At 38.0% G+C, this 17,834-nt stretch overlaps 3 long non-coding RNA genes across 4 annotated transcripts; 2 read left to right on the top strand and 1 right to left on the bottom strand.

The window, feature by feature from the left end:
* The first annotated feature begins 76 nt into the window (after positions 1–76).
* LOC148058931 (uncharacterized) lies at positions 77–1,166 on the top strand. Its single transcript, XR_015709484.1, has 3 exons — positions 77–141; positions 940–1,035; positions 1,103–1,166. It is a non-coding gene; the product is annotated as an uncharacterized LOC148058931 (long non-coding RNA).
* A 4,237-nt stretch (positions 1,167–5,403) lies between these two features.
* On the top strand, positions 5,404–7,123 carry LOC148058930 (uncharacterized). Its single transcript, XR_015709439.1, has 3 exons — positions 5,404–5,510; positions 6,307–6,402; positions 6,470–7,123. It is a non-coding gene; the product is annotated as an uncharacterized LOC148058930 (long non-coding RNA).
* Positions 7,124–11,486: 4,363 nt separating this feature from the next.
* Positions 11,487–12,929, bottom strand: LOC148058929 (uncharacterized). Of its 2 annotated transcripts, XR_015709450.1 has the most exons (3): positions 12,832–12,929; positions 11,940–12,035; positions 11,487–11,872 (listed from the first exon to the last, which is right to left on the bottom strand). It is a non-coding gene; the product is annotated as an uncharacterized LOC148058929 (long non-coding RNA). The 2 variants fall into 2 exon arrangements; XR_015709449.1 differs by lacking the exon at positions 12,832–12,929 and having other exon boundaries at positions 11,940–12,133.
* Between the last annotated feature and the right edge of the window lie 4,905 nt (positions 12,930–17,834).

The raw sequence follows: 17,834 nt of genomic DNA, 5'->3' as shown, positions 1-17,834 counted from the left end.
AGTTGAAAAATAATGTGAGGAGTCTGTATGTTTTTAGAATTGCTGATAGAATGCTTTGCGTGCAGGTGGAGAGACAGGACGAGCTAATGAGATCACCTGTGCAGGTGAAGCTTCTGTCTACAGAGCATGACTACAGCCAAGGTAATGTTAAACTCTTCTGTTAAATTGTTCTCATTTGGAGAGAATATCTAAGGATTATGGACATAAACTTGTAGTGTGACTGCAGTTCACACTTTTAATGATGTCGTCATTAAGTAGAAAAATGATTAATGACATACATGACCTTAATAATTAAGTCAGATCTACTGTATGTCCATGTGTTGTAAATCTAAAACGTACCGAGAAAGTAGAATTCTAGTGTTTCTGATCCCATCATGCAGGGAATAGCAGGTTTGATATAAATGTACATGAATTGATTCATTAAAGATATTATTACATTTGTCTCTTTTAACATTAAGACTTCATCACAAAGTATCATTTCTGGAGATGATTTGACTTCAATGTTGACAACAGTTTATACTGAGTGGATCTAGTATAACACTGACAGACCCGGCTGCAGAAAAACATTTAAGGGGGGGCATTACATTTTTTCAGGGGGGCAAACTTTTCAACCTAAAAACGTATTGGCTTCAGGCTGAACAATGGCTCTGGGACGACTCGCACAGTGCAGAGAAATAATTCTCCCATTACTAAAAAGTGATGCTTGATCCCAAAATCTAAACAAAAACAACCAACAAGAAAGTTTAGTGCTGTGTCCATGTATTAAACTAAAGCACCACAGCTTCACTTCTACTAAAACATAAGCACTGAAGTCAACCTGAACACTGGATTGAACATCAAATAAGTTTTCATCTCATTGAACAAAATCATGGTAGGTGTGATGTGTGATCTGTTTGATACTTGATGAAGCCCAGTTGCTGAAAAAGATGTTTTTTAAAGGTCACCAAATGACCAACATGACAATACAGGATCATGCAGGACCAGATGACCGGCGCTGCCATGGCGATGCCCCCCGACCCCAACAAAGCTTTCAAGGTGAGATCGTGGGCAGTTTGATGATTGGATGGTGTCACGTGACCTCTGCTCTCCCGTGTTGCGTCAGAGCGAGTGGGAGGCTCTGGAGATCGTGGAACACAAGTGGGCGCTGGAGATCGTGGAGGACGAGCTGATGTCCAAAGACCTGCAGTTCGGAGCCTTTTTCAGCCAAGACATGAAAGCCACCGTCTTCTGAGATCAACTCAAGAACCTCCAGAGAACGACCTTCGACGCCGCCGTCGTGCCTTATGAACGTCTAGATGTGAAAGTGTGTGTATTTAAAAAAAAAAGGGTCAAATCAGTTTTAAACCCTCGAAACATCCGTGATTGTGTGGAAATGATGTCGATGTGACACTGGTTTGATCAAGAATGTGTTTTCAATCATCACTTCATATTTTTCCCTTACTTTTAGTCATGAAAACGTGCAAATAAAAGTGGTTATAATAAAAGAATGCAGTGATTTTGTCAGTTACAATGAGAGAAAAATAAATGAATGAATTTGTCTAATTCAAAATTGAATTTGATTGGATGAATGTTGGTAGTTCAGTGGGCGGAGCCTACGAGTCTAAATATATATAATAAAGACAACATTTCTAACTGCAATAAAAAAGAACGTAAAATAATTTTATTAAAACTTTTTTTATATATTTGGGTATAGTTCGACATAAATTTGACATATTTCTATATATAATAAAATATATTATATACATTTCGTACTCAAAGTACTGTTAGCAGTGTGAGATATAATGAACATGTAGAATCATTCATGTCATGATTTTTTATCTCAATGTTTTTGTTGTATTTAATTGAACAGGTTTGTTTGAAATAAAAGGAGGAATATCACAGTGCAAATGTATCCATGACTGAACTATTTTCAATAAACGTACTTGGGGGGGAAAAAAAAAAGAAAGTTTCTTGTTCCTTCATCAGCGACGACTGCATCAGCTGGTTCAGCGTCTGCAGTAACTTCTGCAGCACGTTATACATTATTCATGTTTGCATTTATTTGTGGAATTAAGAAGATAAATGTGACTCACTGAGACCACAAAGTACAAACAGTTTAGTAAATATTTCAGGATTTAATAACTGACCACTTTTATATTCACCTTTGTTTCAATGAACACTAGAGGACATGAGAGCGTCTTCTTTTCGATGCGTCAATTCAATGCTGAAAATTTGACTTCGCTTCAACTTCAGTGTCATATGAGTCTTATAACTTAGTTTCTGTGGCAACAGCTCAGCCTTCGTGGTCCAGTGGTTACAGTGATTGATCTTTTTTAAGATCCGTGACCTCTTATGACCTGGGTTCAAGTCCACTTATTTCCTTCACCTTCATAGTTGACTTGTTATCTAGGACCTGAGTGAGTGTTCTCTTGTGATCCTGCAGGGGGCGGCACAAGCTGATCAAGTTGTATTATTTCAAGAATTCATCTTCATGTTAATGAAACTTTTGGTGACTTCTCTGTCTTCTATTATTATCACCATCATCTTCTTCCACAATTTATAGCTCAGTGACTAAGTTGCCTGCATTTTTGGATTTTGCAGGTTGCTGGTTCAATTCCCAGATATGTCCTCAACACTTTGAATCACTTTAGTCTACTCTTTGTAATGAGTTCAACTACCAATTTGGCATCTTTGACTTCCTGTTCACTTTAACTTTAACTTCCCATTTATTTCACTTTTTCACTTCAACTTCAGTGTCACCTGGTCTTATAAGTTAGCTTCTGTGGCAACAACTCAGCCTTCGTGGTCGAGTGGTAACACTTCTTGTCCTTTTTTTAAGATCCATGACCTCTTATGACTTGGGTTCAAATCCACTTATTTCCTTCACCTTCATGGTCGACCTGTTATCGAAGACCTGACAGGCTGTTCTCTTGTGATCCTGCAGGGGGCGACACAACCTGAACAAGTTTAATTATTTAATATTTCAATGATTGGTCTTCATTTTGATGACATTTCGTTGACTTCTCTGTCTTCTATTATTATTACCAATGGTTCTATCAAGAACTTCTAGCTCAGTGAGTTAGTTTGCTGCAATTTTCAGTTCTGCAGGTTGTTGGTTCAAACCCCACTGACACTTTTAACTACACAAGTCTACATTTAAAGTGTAAAAGTGTTAATTCAGCAGTCATCATAGTATCTGCTCTGGTTGAGTGGTAAGAGCAGTTGTCATTGCTTCATTGTGAAGACCATGTGGTTGTGAGTTCAAATCCCACCAACCTTCCTTCTCATTTTTATCACTTCTGTCCAAACATTCAATATAAATATGTCCTAATCAAATGATTATTTGTGGACAGCCGTGGTTCGGTGGTCAGAGCAAAAGTCCCTGCTCAAGTGTGAAGTCGAAGGTTGTGAGTTCAAATCCCACCAACCTTCCTTCTCATTTTTATCACTTCTGTCCAAACATTCAATATAAATATATCCTAATCAAATGATTATTTGTGGACAGCCGTGGTTCGGTGGTCAGAGCAAAAGTCCCTGCTCAAGTGTGAAGTCGAAGGTTGTGAGTTCAAAGCCCACTGTTCCACAAATCAGAGCGGAAACCCAAACATATGAACACTGATGTGTTTAAAGTGAGCTAAGCTGCGGCGAGACATAAACGAAAGATGGTGGTCAAAAGAAAGATGGTGGACAAGGATGAAAAATGGTGGACAAGGACAAAAGAAAGATGGTGGACAAGGATCAAAATTGAGAAGTGATTGACAGTCATGTGCAAGAAGCAAAATAAAAGATTTTTATTTTATGAAAAATTGATTTTTTTCTTTTTTTCTCCAATTTTCATCCACCTTACTCAGCCCCACTCACCCTTGTACCAAGTCACTCCATCTTTTGTCCACTCTAGGACTTCATGCAAATGTCTGAACACATCATATGTTTGGGTTTCCGCTCTGATTTGTGGAACAGTGGGATTTGAACTCACAACCTTGGGGACTTCACACATGAGCAGGGACTTTTGCTCTATCCGCTCAACCACCACTGTCCACAATTGATAATTTGATTAGGATATATTTATGTGGATAATTTCAACAGAAGTGATAAAACCAAATGACAGATTGGTGGGATTTGATCCCACAACCTCAGGGAGTTGACACATGTGCAGGGACTTTTGGTTTAACCACTCAACCACCACTGTCCACAAATAATCTTTTGATTAGGATATATTTATGTGTATAATTTCAACAGAAGTGATAAAACCAAATGACAGATTGGTGGGATTTGATCCCACAACCTCAGGGAGTTGACACATGTGAAGTGACTTTTGGTTTAACCACTCAACCACCACTGTCCACAAACAATTAATTGATTAGGATATATTTATGTTTAGCATTTGGACAGAAGTGATAAAATCAAATAACACATTGATGGGATTTGATCCCACAACCTGAGGGAGTCAACACATGTGAAGTGACTTTTGGTTTAACCACACAACCAGCACTGTCCACAAATGATCATTTGATTAGGACATATTTATGTCGAACATTTGGACAGAAGTGATAAAATCAGAGATGTAGTCAGTGGGACTTGAACCCACAACCTACCAGATGGAATACCAGATTCTATCCCAGTGAGCTAATTCTCCACACTTACAAATGTCTTAAAGCCCATTTATCTTTCTTAACGTCTCAATTGTCAATGACAATTTCAGTAAAATGTGGGAGTTGAACCTACAGCTGTTCTTGATCTCAACTCTGCAATACAGGTATTGATCCCAATGAGCTATTCAGCCACATATGAGAGTTTTCCATTCTAATATTTATCCAACTAACATAAACAGTGATGAGTATTAAAATGCAAGAGCTGGGATTTGAACCAATGACTCTGCAAGTGTTGAGCTGAGACTCCACCATTAGACCACAGGAGGACATGAGTTTGACAAGAGTTTTGCTCTTAATGAAGAGTAAAGACAAGGATTACTCTGAAAAAGAATCCCAACCATTAGTCGACATGAGGGTGAGTAGAAAAGGTGGGAAGAGTTCACACAGTTGGCTGTTACCTCAATTCAAATAGGAACGATACAGGGATGCTTATTGACAATAAGGTCATATCAAATGACTTTTAAACACATTTTAAAAAGACTTTATAGATAAAGGACAATACATATGAATTAAAACAACTGTAGACAGTGGAGAATTTTAACCTTTTAGAAGGACGGAGATGGAAATTCTGTGCAATGAACATTGACTCTGAATCCTGTGAGAGAAATAAATAAATGACAAATTTGAGTGACGTTTTACATCAAGACTCCCGACAGTTACTCTTATAAGAAAAAAGGTCAAAATTTAAAATAGGCAGAATACATTTGTGTCATGCTTATGTTCATAGCTTTGTTTATTGGACATAATAAATCGTTTTAGCAACACTAGAGGGCAGCAGAGAGTACAAGTTGCTTTGCGTGCAGGTGGAGAGACAGGACGAGCTAATGAGATCACCTGTGCAGGTGAAGCTTCTGTCTACAGAGCATGACTACAGCCAAGGTAATGTTAAACTCTTCTGTTAAATTGTTCTCATTTGGAGAGAATATCTAAGGATTATGGACATAAACTTGCACTGTGACTGCAGTTCACACTTTTAATGATGTCGTCATTAAGTAGAAAAATGATTAATGACATACATGACCTTAATAATTAAGTCAGATCTACTGTATGTTCATGTGTTGTAAATCTAAAACGTACCGAGAAAGTAGAATTCTAGTGTTTCTGATCCCATCATGCAGGGAATAGCAGGTTTGATATAAATGTACATGAATTGATTCATTAAAGATATTATTACATTTGTCTCTTTTAACATTAAGACTTCATCACAAAGTATCATTTCTGGAGATGATTTGACTTCAATGTTGACAACAGTTTATACTGAGTGGATCTAGTATAACACTGACAGACCCGGCTGCAGAAAAACATTTAAGGGGGGGCATTACATTTTTTCAGGGGGGCAAACTTTTCAACCTAAAAACGTATTGGCTTCAGGCTGAACAATGGCTCTGGGACGACTCGCACAGTGCAGAGAAATAATTCTCCCATTACTAAAAAGTGACGGTTGATCCCAAAATCTAAAAAAACAACTAACAAGAAAGTTTAGTGCTGTGTCCATGTATTAAACTAAAGCACCACAGCTTCACTTCTACTAAAACATAAGCACTGAAGTCAACCTGAACACTGGATTGAACATCAAATAAGTTTTCATCTCATTGAACAAAATCATGGTAGGTGTGATGTGTGATCTGTTTGATACTTGATGAAGCCCAGTTGCTGAAAAAGATGTTTTTTAAAGGTCACCAAATGACCAACATGACAATACAGGATCATGCAGGACCAGATGACCGGCGCTGCCATGGCGATGCCCCCCGACCCCAACAAAGCTTTCAAGGTGAGATCGTGGGCAGTTTGATGATTGGATGGTGTCACGTGACCTCTGCTCTCCCGTGTTGCGTCAGAGCGAGTGGGAGGCTCTGGAGATCGTGGAACACAAGTGGGCGCTGGAGAACGTGGAGGACGAGCTGATGTCCAAAGACCTGCAGTTCGGAGCCTTTTTCAGCCAAGACATGAAAGCCACCGTCTTCTGAGATCAACTCAAGAACCTCCAGAGAACGACCTTCGACGCCGCCGTCGTGCCTTATGAACGTCTAGATGTGAAAGTGTGTGTATTTAAAAAAAAAAGGGTCAAATCAGTTTTAAACCCTCGAAACATCCGTGATTGTGTGGAAATGATGTCGATGTGACACTGGTTTGATCAAGAATGTGTTTTCAATCATCACTTCATATTTTTCCCTTACTTTTAGTCATGAAAACGTGCAAATAAAAGTGGTTATAATAAAAGAATGCAGTGATTTTGTCAGTTACAATGAGAGAAAAATAAATGAATGAATTTGTCTAATTCAAAATTGAATTTGATTGGATGAATGTTGGTAGTTCAGTGGGCGGAGCCTACGAGTCTAAATATATATAATAAAGACAACATTTCTAACTGCAATAAAAAAGAACGTAAAATAATTTTATTAAAACTTTTTTTTATATATTTAGGTATAGTTCGACATACATTATGAATTTGACATATTTCTATATATAATAAAATATATATTATATACATTTCGTACTCAAAGTACTGTTAGCAGTGTGACATATAATGAACATGTAGAATCATTCATGTCATGATTTTTTATCTCAATGTTTTTGTTGTATTTAATTGAACAGGTTTGTTTGAAATAAAAGGAGGAATATCACAGTGCAAATGTATCCATGACTGAACTATTTTCAATAAACGTACTTGGGGGAAAAAAAAAGAAAGTTTCTTGTTCCTTCATCAGCGACGACTGCATCAGCTGGTTCAGCGTCTGCAGTAACTTCTGCAGCACGTTATACATTATTCATGTTTGCATTTATTTGTGGAATTAAGAAGATAAATGTTTAGTAAATATTTCAGGATTTAATAACTGACCACTTTTATATTCACCTTTGTTTCAATGAACACTAGAGGACATGAGAGCGTCTTCTTTTCGATGCGTCAATTCAATGCTGAAAATTTGACTTCACTTCAACTTCAGTGTCATATGAGTCTTATAACTTAGTTTCTGTGGCAACAGCTCAGCCTTCGTGGTCCAGTGGTTACAGTGATTGATCTTTTTTAAGATCCGTGACCTCTTATGACCTGGGTTCAAGTCCACTTATTTCCTTCACCTTCATAGTTGACTTGTTATCTAGGACCTGAGTGAGTGTTCTCTTGTGATCCTGCAGGGGGCGGCACAAGCTGATCAAGTTGTATTATTTCAAGAATTCATCTTCATGTTAATGAAACTTTTGTTGACTTCTCTGTCTTCTATTATTATCACCATCATCTTCTTCCACAATTTATAGCTCAGTGACTAAGTTGCCTGCATTTTTGGATTTTGCAGGTTGCTGGTTCAATTCCCAGATATGTCCTCAACACTTTGAATCACTTTAGTCTACTCTTTGTAATGAGTTCAACTACCAATTTGGCATCTTTGACTTCCTGTTCACTTCACTTTAACTTCCCATTTATTTCACTTTTTCACTTCAACTTCAGTGTCACCTGGTCTTATAAGTTAGCTTCTGTGGCAACAACTCAGCCTTCGTGGTCGAGTGGTAACACTTCTTGTCCTTTTTTTAAGATCCATGACCTCTTATGACTTGGGTTCAAATCCACTTATTTCCTTCACCTTCATGGTCGACCTGTTATCGAAGACCTGACAGGCTGTTCTCTTGTGATCCTGCAGGGGGCGACACAACCTGAACAAGTTTAATTATTTAATATTTCAATGATTGGTCTTCATTTTGATGACATTTCGTTGACTTCTCTGTCTTCTATTATTATTACCAATGGTTCTCTCAAGAACTTCTAGCTCAGTGAGTTAGTTTGCTGCAATTTTCAGTTCTGCAGGTTGTTGGTTCAAACCCCACTGACAATTTTAACTACACAAGTCTACATTTAAAGTGTAAAAGTGTTAATTCAGCAGTCATCATAGTATCTGCTCTGGTTGAGTGGTAAGAGCAGTTGTCATTGCTTCATTGTGAAGACCACATGGTTGTGAGTTCAAATCCCACCAACCTTCCTTCTCATTTTTATCACTTCTGTCCAAACATTCAATATAAATATATCCTAATCAAATGATTATTTGTGGACAGCCGTGGTTCGGTGGTCAGAGCAAAAGTCCCTGCTCAAGTGTGAAGTCGAAGGTTGTGAGTTCAAATCCCACCAACCTTCCTTCTCATTTTATCACTTCTGTCCAAACATTAAATATAAATATATCCTAATCAAATGATTATTTGTGGACAGCCGTGGTTCGGTGGTCAGAGCAAAAGTCCCTGCTCAAGTGTGAAGTCGAAGGTTGCGGGTTCAAAGCCCACTGTTCCACAAATCAGAGCGGAAACCCAAACATATGAACACTGATGTGTTTAAAGTGAGCTAAGCTGCGGCGAGACATAAACGAAAGATGGTGGTCAAAAGAAAGATGGTGGACAAGGATGAAAAATGGTGGACAAGGACAAAAGAAAGATGGTGGACAAGGATCAAAATTGAGAAGTGATTGACAGTCATGTGCAAGAAGCAAAGTAAAAGATTTTTATTTTATGAAAAATTGATATTTTTCTTTTTTATCTCCAATTTTCATCCATCATCCACCTTACTCAGCCCCACTCACCCTTGTACCAACTCACTCCGTCTTTTGTCCACTCTAGGACTTCATGCAAATGTCTGAACACATCATATGTTTGGGTTTCCGCTCTGATTTGTGGAACAGTGGGATTTGAACTCACAACCTTGGGGACTTCACACATGAGCAGGGACTTGTGCTCTATCCACTGAACCACCACTGTCCACAAATAATCATTTGATTAGGATATATTTATGTGGATAATTTCAACCGAAGTGATAAAACCAAATGAGAGATTGGTGGGATTTGATCCCACAACCTCAGGGAGTTGACACATGTGAAGTGACTTTTGGTTTAACCACTCAACCACCACTGTCCACAAATAATCATTTGATTAGGATATATTTATATTGAATGTTTGGATAGAAGTGATAAAAATGAGAAGGAAGGTTGGTGGGATTTGAACTCACAACCTACGACTTCACACTTGAGCAGGGACTGTTGCTCTGACCACCGAACCACGGCTGTCCACAAATAATCATTTGATTAGGATATATTTATATTTAATGTTTGGACAGAAGTGATAAAAATGAGAAGGAAGGTTGGTGGGATTTGAACTCACAACCACATGGTCTTCACAATGAAGCAATGACAACTGCTCTTACCACTCAACCAGAGCAGATACTATGATGACTGCTGAATTAACACTTTTACACTTTAAATGTAGACTTGTGTAGTTAAAAGTGTCAGTGGGGTTTGAACCAACAACCTGCGGAACTGAAAATTACAGCAAACTAACTCACTGAGCTAGAAGTTCTTGATAGAACCATTGGTAATAATAATAGAAGACAGAGAAGTCAACGAAATGTCATCAAAATGAAGACCAATCATTGAAATATTAAATAATTAAACTTGTTCAGGTTGTGTCGCCCCCTGCAGGATCACAAGAGAACAGCCTGTCAGGTCTTCGATAACAGGTCGACCATGAAGGTGAAGGAAATAAGTGGATTTGAACCCAAGTCATAAGAGGTCATGGATCTTAAAAAAAGGACAAGAAGTGTTACCACTCGACCACGAAGGCTGAGTTGTTGCCACAGAAGCTAACTTATAAGACCAGGTGACACTGAAGTTGAAGTGAAAAAGTGAAATAAATGGGAAGTTAAAGTGAAGTGAACAGGAAGTCAAAGATGCCAAATTGGTAGTTGAACTCATTACAAAGAGTAGACTAAAGTGATTCAAAGTGTTGAGGACATATCTGGGAATTGAACCAGCAACCTGCAAAATCCAAAAATGCAGGCAACTTAGTCACTGAGCTATAAATTGTGGAAGAAGATGATGGTGATAATAATAGAAGACAGAGAAGTCAACAAAAGTTTCATTAACATGAAGATGAATTCTTGAAATAATACAACTTGATCAGCTTGTGCCGCCCCCTGCAGGATCACAAGAGAACACTCACTCAGGTCCTAGATAACAAGTCAACTATGAAGGTGAAGGAAATAAGTGGACTTGAACCCAGGTCATAAGAGGTCACGGATCTTAAAAAAGATCAATCACTGTAACCACTGGACCACGAAGGCTGAGCTGTTGCCACAGAAACTAAGTTATAAGACTCATATGACACTGAAGTTGAAGTGAAGTCAAATTTTCAGCATTGAATTGACGCATCGAAAAGAAGACGCTCTCATGTCCTCTAGTGTTCATTGAAACAAAGGTGAATATAAAAGTGGTCAGTTATTAAATCCTGAAATATTTACTAAACTGTTTGTACTTTGTGGTCTCAGTGAGTCACATTTATCTTCTTAATTCCACAAATAAACGCAAACATGAATAATGTATAACGTGCTGCAGAAGTTACTGCAGACGCTGAACCAGCTGATGCAGTCGTCGCTGATGAAGGAACAAGAAACTTTCTTTTTTCTTTCCCCCCCAAGTACGTTTATTGAAAATAGTTCAGTCATGGATACATTTGCACTGTGATATTCCTCCTTTTATTTCAAACAAACCTGTTCAATTAAATACAACAAAAACATTGAGATAAAAAATCATGACATGAATGATTCTACATGTTCATTATATCTCACGAAATGTATATAATATTTTATTATATATAGAAATATGTCAAATTCATAATGTATGTCGAACTATACCTAAATATATAAAAAAAAGTTTTAATAAAATTTTATGTTATTTTTTATTGCAGTTAGAAATGTTGTCTTTATTATATATATTTAGACTCGTAGGCTCCGCCCACTGAACTACCAACATTCATCCAATCAAATTCAATTTTGAATTAGACAAATTCATTCATTTTTCTCTCATTGTAACTGACAAAATCACTGCATTCTTTTATTATAACCACTTTTATTTGCACGTTTTCATGACTAAAAGTAAGGGAAAAATATGAAGTGATGATTGAAAACACATTCTTGATCAAACCAGTGTCACATCGACATCATTTCCACACAATCACGGATGTTTCGAGGGTTTAAAACTGATTTGACCCTTTTTTTTTTTAAATACACACACTTTCACATCTAGACGTTCATAAGGCACGACGGCGGCGTCGAAGGTCGTTCTCTGGAGGTTCTTGAGTTGATCTCAGAAGACGGTGGCTTTCATGTCTTGGCTGAAAAAGGCTCCGAACTGCAGGTCTTTGGACATCAGCTCGTCCTCCACGTTCTCCAGCGCCCACTTGTGTTCCACGATCTCCAGAGCCTCCCACTCGCTCTGACGCAACACGGGAGAGCAGAGGTCACGTGACACCATCCAATCATCAAACTGCCCACGATCTCACCTTGAAAGCTTTGTTGGGGTCGGGGGGCATCGCCATGGCAGCGCCGGTCATCTGGTCCTGCATGATCCTGTATTGTCATGTTGGTCATTTGGTGACCTTTAAAAAACATCTTTTTCAGCAACTGGGCTTCATCAAGTATCAAACAGATCACACATCACACCTACCATGATTTTGTTCAATGAGATGAAAACTTATTTGATGTTCAATCCAGTGTTCAGGTTGACTTCAGTGCTTATGTTTTAGTAGAAGTGAAGCTGTGGTGCTTTAGTTTAATACATGGACACAGCACTAAACTTTCTTGTTGGTTGTTTTTTTACATTTTGGGATCAAGCATCACTTTTTAGTAATGGGAGAATTATTTCTCTGCACTGTGCGAGTCGTCCCAGAGCCATTGTTCAGCCTGAAGCCAATACGTTTTTAGGTTGAAAAGTTTGCCCCCCTGAAAAAATGTAATGCCCCCCCTTAAATGTTTTTCTGCAGCCGGGTCTGTCAGTGTTATACTAGATCCACTCAGTATAAACTGTTGTCAACATTGAAGTCAAATCATCTCCAGAAATGATACTTTGTGATGAAGTCTTAATGTTAAAAGAGACAAATGTAATAATATCTTTAATGAATCAATTCATGTACATTTATATCAAACCTGCTATTCCCTGCACGATGGGATCAGAAACACTAGAATTCTACTTTCTCGGTACGTTTTAGATTTACAACACATGGACATACAGTAGATCTGACTTAATTATTAAGGTCATGTATGTCATTAATCATTTTTCTACTTCATGACGACATCATTAAAAGTGTGAACTGCAGTCACACTGCAAGTTTATGCCCATAATCCTTAGATATTCTCTCCAAATGAGAACAATTTAACAGAAGAGTTTAACATTACCTTGGCTGTAGTCATGCTCTGTAGACAGAAGCTTCACCTGCACAGGTGATCTCATTAGCTCGTCCTGTCTCTCCACCTGCACGCAAAGCAACTTGTACTCTCTGCTGCCCTCTAGTGTTGCTAAAACGATTTATTATGTCCAATAAACAAAGCTATGAACATAAGCATGACACAAATGTATTCTGCCTATTTTAAATGTTGACCTTTTTTCTTATAAGAGTAACTGTCAGGAGTCTTGATGTAAAACGTCACTCAAATTTGTCATTTATTTATTTCTCTCACAGGATTCAGAGTCAATGTTCATTGCACAGAATTTCCATCTCCGTCCTTCTAAAAGGTTAAAATTCTCCACTGTCTACAGTTGTTTTAATTCATATGTATTGTCCTTTATCTATAAAGTCTTTTTAAAATGTGTTTAAAAGTCATTTGATATGACCTTATTGTCAATAAGCATCCCTGTATCGTTCCTATTTGAATTGAGGTAACAGCCAACTGTGTGAACTCTTCCCACCTTTTCTACTCACCCTCATGTCTACTAATGGTTGGGATTCTTTTTCAGAGTAATCCTTGTCTTTACTCTTCATTAAGAGCAAAACTCTTGTCAAACTCATGTCCTCCTGTGGTCTAATGGTGGAGTCTCAGCTCAACACTTGCAGAGTCATTGGTTCAAATCCCAGCTCTTGCATTTTAATACTCATCACTGTTTATGTTAGTTGGATAAATATTAGAATGGAAAACTCTCATATGTGGCTGAATAGCTCATTGGGATCAATACCTGTATTGCAGAGTTGAGATCAAGAACAGCTGTAGGTTCAACTCCCACATTTTACTGAAATTGTCATTGACAATTGAGACGTTAAGAAAGATAAATGGGCTTTAAGACATTTGTAAGTGTGGTGAATTAGCTCACTGGGATAGAATCTGGTAGTCCATCTGGTAGGTTGTGGGTTCAAGTCCCACTGACTACATCTCTGATTTTATCACTTCTGTCCAAATGTTCGACATAAATATGTCCTAATCAAATGATCATTTGTGGACAGTGCTGGTTGTGTGGTTAAACCAAAAGTCACTTCACATGTGTTGACTCCCTCAGGTTGTGGGATCAAATCCCATCAATGTATTATTTGATTTTATCACTTCTGTCCAAATGCTAAACATAAATATATCCTAATCAATTAATTGTTTGTGGACAGTGGTGGTTGAGTGGTTAAACCAAAAGTCACTTCACATGTGTCAACTCCCTGAGGTTGTGGGATCAAATCCCACCAATCTGTCATTTGGTTTTATCACTTCTGTTGAAATTATCCACATAAATATATCCTAATCAAATGATTATTTGTGGACAGTGGTGGTTGAGTGGTTAAACCAAAAGTCCCTGCACATGTGTCAACTCCCTGAGGTTGTGGGATCAAATCCCACCAATCTGTCATTTGGTTTTATCACTTCTGTTGAAATTATCCACATAAATATATCCTAATCAAATTATCAATTGTGGACAGTGGTGGTTCAGTGGATAGAGCAAAAGTCCCTGCTCATGTGTGAAGTCCCCAAGGTTGTGAGTTCAAATCCCACTGTTCCACAAATCAGAGCGGAATCCCAAACATATGATGTGTTCAGACATTTGCATGAAGTCCTAGAGTGGACAAAAGATGGAGTGACTTGGTACAAGGGTGAGTGGGGCTGAGTAAGGTGGATGATGGATGAAAATTGGAGAAAAAAAAGAAAAATATCAATTTTTCATAAAATAAAAATCTTTTATTTTGCTTCTTGCACATGACTGTCAATCACTTCTCACTTTTCATCCTTGTCCACCATCTTTCGTTTATGTCACGCCGCAGCTTAGCTCACTTTAAACACATCAGTGTTCATATGTTTGGGTTTCCGCTCTGATTTGTGGAACAGTGGGCTTTGAACCCGCAACCTTCGACTTCACACTTGAGCAGGGACTTTTGCTCTGACCACCGAACCACGGCTGTCCACAAATAATCATTTGATTAGGATATATTTATATTGAATGTTTGGACAGAAGTGATAAAAATGAGAAGGAAGGTTGGTGGGATTTGAACTCACAACCTTCAACTTCACACTTGAGCAGGGACTTTTGCTCTGACCACCGAACCACGGCTGTCCACAAATAATCATTTGATTAGGATATATTTATATTTAATGTTTGGACAGAAGTGATAAAAATGAGAAGGAAGGTTGGTGGGATTTGAACTCACAACCACGTGGTCTTCACAATGAAGCAATGACAACTGCTCTTACCACTCAACCAGAGCAGATACTATGATGACTGCTGAATTAACACTTTTACACTTTAAATGTAGACTTGTGTAGTTAAAAGTGTCAGTGGGGTTTGAACCAACAACCTGCAGAACTGAAAATTGCAGCAAACTAACTCACTGAGCTAGAAGTTCTTGATAGAACCATTGGTAATAATAATAGAAGACAGAGAAGTCAACGAAATGTCATCAAAATGAAGACCAATCATTGAAATATTAAATAATTAAACTTGTTCAGGTTGTGCCGCCCCCTGCAGGATCACAAGAGAACAGCCTGTCAGGTCTTCGATAACAGGTCGACCATGAAGGTGAAGGAAATAAGTGGATTTGAACCCAAGTCATAAGAGGTCATGGATCTTAAAAAAAGGACAAGAAGTGTTACCACTCGACCACGAAGGCTGAGTTGTTGCCACAGAAGCTAACTTATAAGACCAGGTGACACTGAAGTTGAAGTGAAAAAGTGAAATAAATGGGAAGTTAAAGTGAAGTGAACAGGAAGTCAAAGATGCCAAATTGGTAGTTGAACTCATTACAAAGAGTAGACTAAAGTGATTCAAAGTGTTGAGGACATATCTGGGAATTGAACCAGCAACCTGCAAAATCCAAAAATGCAGGCAACTTAGTCACTGAGCTATAAATTGTGGAAGAAGATGATGGTGATAATAATAGAAGACAGAGAAGTCAACAAAAGTTTCATTAACATGAAGATGAATTCTTGAAATAATACAACTTGATCAGCTTGTGCCGCCCCCTGCAGGATCACAAGAGAACACTCACTCAGGTCCTAGATAACAAGTCAACTATGAAGGTGAAGGAAATAAGTGGACTTGAACCCAGGTCATAAGAGGTCACGGATCTTAAAAAAGATCAATCACTGTAACCACTGGACCACGAAGGCTGAGCTGTTGCCACAGAAACTAAGTTATAAGACTCATATGACACTGAAGTTGAAGTGAAGTCAAATTTTCAGCATTGAATTGACGCATCGAAAAGAAGACGCTCTCATGTCCTCTAGTGTTCATTGAAACAAAGGTGAATATAAAAGTGGTCAGTTATTAAATCCTGAAATATTTACTAAACTGTTTGTACTTTGTGGTCTCAGTGAGTCACATTTATCTTCTTAATTCCACAAATAAATGCAAACATGAATAATGTATAACGTGCTGCAGAAGTTACTGCAGACGCTGAACCAGCTGATGCAGTCGTCGCTGATGAAGGAACAAGAAACTTTCTTTTTTTTTCCCCCCCAAGTACGTTTATTGAAAATAGTTCAGTCATGGATACATTTGCACTGTGATATTCCTCCTTTTATTTCAAACAAACCTGTTCAATTAAATACAACAAAAACATTGAGATAAAAAATCATGACATGAATGATTCTACATGTTCATTATATCTCACGAAATGTATATAATATTTTATTATATATAGAAATATGTCAAATTCATAATGTATGTCGAACTATACCTAAATATATAAAAAAAAGTTTTAATAAAATTTTATGTTATTTTTTATTGCAGTTAGAAATGTTGTCTTTATTATATATATTTAGACTCGTAGGCTCCGCCCACTGAACTACCAACATTCATCCAATCAAATTCAATTTTGAATTAGACCAATTCATTCATTTATTTTTCTCTCATTGTAACTGACAAAATCACTGCATTCTTTTATTATAACCACTTTTATTTGCACGTTTTCATGACTAAAAGTAAGGGAAAAATATGAAGTGATGATTGAAAACACATTCTTGATCAAACCAGTGTCACATCGACATCATTTCCACACAATCACGGATGTTTCGAGGGTTTAAAACTGATTTGACACTTTTTTTTTTAAATACACACACTTTCACATCTAGACGTTCATAAGGCACGACGGCGGCGTCGAAGGTCAGTCTCTGGAGGTTCTTGAGTTGATCTCAGAAGACGGTGGCTTTCATGTCTTGGCTGAAAAAGGCTCCGAACTACAGGTCTTTGGACATCAGCTCGTCCTCCACGTTCTCCAGCGCCCACTTGTGTTCCACGATCTCCAGAGCCTCCCACTCGCTCTGACGCAACACGGGAGAGCAGAGGTCACGTGACACCATCCAATCATCAAACTGCCCACGATCTCACCTTGAAAGCTTTGTTGGGGTCGGGGGGCATCGCCATGGCAGCGCCGGTCATCTGGTCCTGCATGATCCTGTATTGTCATGTTGGTCATTTGGTGACCTTTAAAAAACATCTTTTTCAGCAACTGGGCTTCATCAAGTATCAAACAGATCACACATCACACCTACCATGATTTTGTTCAATGAGATGAAAACTTATTTGATGTTCAATCCAGTGTTCAGGTTGACTTCAGTGCTTATGTTTTAGTAGAAGTGAAGCTGTGGTGCTTTAGTTTAATACATGGACACAGCACTAAACTTTCTTGTTGGTTGTTTTTTTACATTTTGGGATCAAGCGTCACTTTTTAGTAATGGGAGAATTATTTCTCTGCACTGTGCGAGTCGTCCCAGAGCCATTGTTCAGCCTGAAGCCAATACGTTTTTAGGTTGAAAAGTTTGCCCCCCTGAAAAAATGTAATGCCCCCCCTTAAATGTTTTTCTGCAGCCGGGTCTGTCAGTGTTATACTAGATCCACTCAGTATAAACTGTTGTCAACATTGAAGTCAAATCATCTCCAGAAATGATACTTTGTGATGAAGTCTTAATGTTAAAAGAGACAAATGTAATAA

The sequence above is a fragment of the Callionymus lyra genome, chromosome 19 (genome assembly GCF_982586985.1).
Source record: "Callionymus lyra chromosome 19, fCalLyr1.hap1.1, whole genome shotgun sequence".
Classification (NCBI taxonomy): Eukaryota; Metazoa; Chordata; class Actinopteri; order Syngnathiformes; family Callionymidae; genus Callionymus; species Callionymus lyra.
Note: the sequence above shows the minus strand (reverse complement) of the source record. Positions and strands in the feature narration are given on the sequence as shown.